The 4969-nt window shown below is 29.1% G+C and overlaps 1 long non-coding RNA gene across 1 annotated transcript; it reads right to left on the minus strand.

Annotated features, from left to right (window-relative positions):
• Positions 1-3289: 3289 nt before the first annotated feature.
• LOC140886344 (uncharacterized) lies at positions 3290-4598 on the minus strand. Its single transcript, XR_012151526.1, has 3 exons — positions 4471-4598; positions 4288-4366; positions 3290-3349 (listed from the first exon to the last, which is right to left on the minus strand). It is a non-coding gene; the product is annotated as an uncharacterized lncRNA (long non-coding RNA).
• Between the last annotated feature and the right edge of the window lie 371 nt (positions 4599-4969).

The raw sequence follows: 4969 nt of genomic DNA on the forward strand, positions 1-4969 counted from the left end.
TTGGTCCAAGCCTTTTTATAGTTTGATCGATTGATTGATTGATTGAGGGATTTCTTTTGAAAATAAAATTAATTTTTAGTCAAAAAAAAAAAATCATAAGTTTCAGGTATTTACGTATATTAATTAATTACTTTTTTCTCTCGTTTTCTTATTAGTATTACATAAATTATGTCATCCTAAATCATATCCTAAATCCTAAAACAGTAAAACGCACGTATTTATCTAATACTAATAATAATATGTTTGAATGGAGTTTTATAATAATTATCATATTAAAAAAATTAATTATTTATATTATGTTTGTTTTTCAATTTATCATTCAATAATTCAATCACCCGATCACATATGTTAGATAATTGCGGAATTGCCTAAGATTTAGAGCCCGTTTGGAAACACTATATAATTTAAGAAAAGCCTTTTTGTTTTTTAAAAAAAGCACTTTTGTAATTATTTTAGTGTTTCGATTAGAGGTGTAATCGAGTCGAGCCGAGTAGCACACTACTCGAGCTCGAGCTCGACTCATATTTAACTACTCGAGCTCGATCTAGACATCTAGTAGTAAATTTCGTGTTCGAGCTCGTATATAATTCGAGTACTCGAGCTCGAAAATTTTATATATATATATATTAACATTCTTACAATTATTTTCAACTATTTTTTAGCTACCTCAATATTTGAGGTGTTCACCCGGGTTTTTAGTTAAAAAATAGTTGAAAATAATTGTAAGAATGTTAATATATATATATATATATTATTATTTATATTGCAACAATTTTAGTAATTTGTCAATTTAAGTATTAACAGATTAGTCAGCATGGACATGACAAGTGTTCGTTTGTTAATAAATTTAATATTTATAAATTAAAATCATGGTTATCACATTGTTATATTTATAGATATCGCAAAAAATATCTTGATGGGAACAAAACATTGTTTGTATTTATACATATTAAAAAAATATCTTTAACAAAACAAAATAGCTAAATATAATTACAGTTAACCGAGATTATGGAGGTGTGCATGCTTCATAAATACGTGAAAAAAGAGGTTGCACTGAAGGTGGATTTGTTGGAGCTTAATGTTCAGTATGCCAAAAATTGTTTACTTGTTTATCCTAGGAGGAGGCATTGCAAGTACGAGAAGTATGAACGACTACTGAGTGCAACGAAGTTTGAAGAGGTTTTTAGTCCTAAAGGCATTTACCTTCTTTCACTCATCAAGCGGTACATGGTTCTATGTAAACTTTCTGCTGATTCAGTCATCTTAGAGAGTTCATCAGTAAAAGTGAATGTTTGGATAGATTTATAGAAATTGTCTATTCTAAGAGAGATATGTGTAGCTAGGAGTCAAAAGTGAGATTTTATTCTCTCTTCTGTTCTTATTTTGTACTGATATAAATAGAATGTAATAGATTTAAGAAAAAGGAATGAGAAAGCTTATTTGTGATGTTGTTTATTACAAAAGAGGTAGATATTTTATGCTAAAATATATTTTACAATCATCTTACATATATTTTTTATATGCAACTAAGCATGTCCTGTAATAATTTTTTTAAAAAAAAACCTCACACATTCAAGAATATATATGTTGATTTCAATGTATATTATTAAAATCAACTCCTCCTTCAACACCAGTGGCATAATCTTGCAAAAGTGACAGTTTTACATCCATATTAAACACTCTTTTAAAGATAAAAGTCTGGATTAAATTGAACAGATTGTAACTAAAGTTAGTGGAGATTTCCAAACTTATGCATTTACCTTCCATTGATCTTATTACAGAAAGAAAAAATAAAAAGTTTCGTAATTTTGAGATATTTATGAATCTCTTGAAAGAAATAATCTGCTATAAATAATGGTTAAAATGAACATGAAATTTAAAAGAATTTCGTAAAAATTGTAATTAATTGTATATTTTCAGTAACAAGTGGAATAAAACATTTTTAATTAAATTTTTGGAGCATTGTTAAGCAAGTTTAACAAGATGTTGAGAAGCGTAATATAATTATAATAGTGTTTACAACATTTAATTCAATATAAGAATTGAGAATGTATCAAACGAATGATTGTTAACTAATAAGCTATCTATTGTAAAGAGAATTTGATGTCGGTAAAACTTCATGGTAGACCACTTTCTTTTATTCATTTGATATTTAATTTAAAACTTAGTAGCAAACAACAAAGGAAAAATAAAGCATAAGAAAAAATTACTGAAACCAAAATGTCAAGAGCCTGGGAACTTGGCAGCAAACAACAAAATAAAATCAAAGTAAATGAAGCAGTTAAAGGAATCAAAATATCACAGCCTGTAAGGGAACCAAAATATCACAGCCTGAAAATAAGTTGAGGGGTTAGTTGGACCTTGCTATTATTTGGTTATTACACTGATAGGGTTGTTTCAAACGCAGGAAGTGTTTACTTTTGCATGGTGCAGTTGTTGATGTCGACTAAGAGTAACTTGTACCTGAAGAAATGGAAAACTTTAAGTTGTAATAGGTTAAATGATACGTAAATGAAATTAATATGGATAGGAAATTATTTACCAAAAATTTTTTGGAGTACAAGGATGATATGTTTTTCAGTCTTCCTTATGAGCTTTGAAGCTTTTTTGTGCTGGCATGTCTTTGGAATCCAAGCCTCTTTTACTGCTTAAACCTATTTGATATTCAGTTGTGTGTGTTGTTGCATGCTCCTCTGCTACTTTCGAAGTGCTTTCTTGGGAGTCAATCATGGCCATGTCTCTCACTAAATCTTTATCCAGATGTGAAGATGAACCTAATTCTTTAGAGCTATGTGTTCCTGATGAAGATTCATATTGCAAAAGACATGCCATGATTGTATTTCGAACAAAGGTTCTTCCTCTCGTTTCACTCTTCTTTGTTTTGATATGGAAAAGAAACCGTGAATCTTTGAATTTTTCGTTAATCATATACGACTTGAAATCTTCTTCCTAAAGGAAAATTGGATGCAGAAGTTATGGAAATGTTTCTGATGTTAGCATTATTTCTTCTTTTGAATTAAATATACCTCATCTTCTGTGTGAATGATTTGTTCGGTTGATGTATTTAATAACACTTCTGCTTCTTTGTTTTCTATATAGGCAACCAAAGTTCCTGTTCCATCAAATAAGTTGACTTGGAAACGTAACCTGTACACATTTATTAAATAACAGCATGAGATAACAAAGATTTATGGTGGTAATTTACATATCATATCTATAATGGATTTGGGTTTATAAGGTATTAAAATAACTTACAGTGGTTTGGGCTTGGGAAGTCGTTATTACAAAAAAAGACATCTGAATTCACATCCGTATATAGCTCCACAACCTTTCAAGCAGTCTGGGCATGCTAAAAAGTACAGATGATGTTGTGGTTCTGAGATTTTGAGTGTAGCTTTAACATAAAACGATTTCACCTGTGATTGGAAATGTAGCCATTATAATATTTCTTTATGAGATTTAAATATAAGTGAAGTAAATTGTGAATGAATATTACCGTATCAGTTAAGCTCAGGATTTGACTAATTTTTCGGATCTGTGAATCTGGTGGCTGCTCTATGTTTTGGTATGCTTTATCATACAACTTTTGTGACACAACATTTTTGATATAATCTTTATTGTCCTTGATCCTAAATAGATGTTTAAATATTAGAAATTTAACTCCGATTATATTTGAATGTAGATATAATGAGAAAAAAAATACATGTACTGTAAACAGTAATTTTAGGCAAATGCAAAAGCAATTAACTTGGTAGAAAATTCAAATTTGGTTGTAGACAACATTGGGAACAAATGAGAATTTCCTTAATGTTGAAAATATGTTGATTTGCAGTCTATTGTAACCTAAATTTAATAGATTTGATGGTTGTCAGCTACTGTTTATGAAGTTTGTTAAAAATATATTGGAGACAGAACTAAAATAAGGATAAAGATAAATTGAAAGTAAACTAAAATCTAAAGTGTAGTAAAAAAATTGATATAATATTATACACAAATTTGATAATATTATGGTAGAATTTAGTTTTCAGTAGATATATTTTGCCTGCGAGTGATTTAACAAACAAGCAATGGTGTTTTAAAAAAAATTAGATTCTCGAAAAAAAATAATATCATGTTCTACAAGTTTTGTGGAATTATGTGCTTAATAACAGTTGCATTAAAGAATAAAAGTTGGTAATGTGAATATAGTTAAACAAAAATCAAGGGTAGCAGATAAGAGAATATTTTTAAAGAGAACAAGGAGTGCTTATGAAGCTTATAAATGACATTGTGTAAAGCTTTATTTACCATAATTTTAGATCTTCAGCTTCTGGTATCGGAGGGTGTAGAAGAATAGTACTGTTTGGTACTGTTGCGACAGATAACCCTATTTTTATAAAGTTTAATGAGTAAAAGCAGTTACAACAGAGATACTGTAATCCAGTAAATATGATTTTTTAAGCATGCGAGAATAGAAAGAAATTACATTACCATAAAAGGTGTTCAATGAAAATCTCATTCCCAAAATAACAGGTATTTTGTGGACATTTTCAGACAAGTAAGGTCCTTCACTGTGCAAGAATTCTTCCCATAATGTCAGCAGCATTGGTCGGCGTCTATGTACGTAACAAACATGGAATATCTCATACAATATAACAAGGGAGGAAATTTTGTTATTATATATATAAATTCACAGTTTTTATTTTAAGATAAGAGTGGTTTACTCTTGATTAACGATAATGAAATCTTGTAAATTTCTTTTGTTTTTTTGGATGAGGCGCGGTAGGAAGACATGTATTACAGCACAAAGTAAATCTAAATTTAATAAACATAAATAATTGAGATTAGTAAAATATGTCGTAATATAAACAAAAGAAAAAAATGTGGAGAAAAACTTAGCTGGTCTGTTTGTTTGTAACATCTGCGAATTCATGACATTCTCTGAATGGTGTGAGCTGGTAAATGTTGTTGATTGACAGCTCATCCCATT

The sequence above is a fragment of the Henckelia pumila genome, chromosome 3 (assembly GCF_033568475.1).
Source record: "Henckelia pumila isolate YLH828 chromosome 3, ASM3356847v2, whole genome shotgun sequence".
Lineage (NCBI taxonomy): Eukaryota > Viridiplantae > Streptophyta > Magnoliopsida > Lamiales > Gesneriaceae > Henckelia > Henckelia pumila.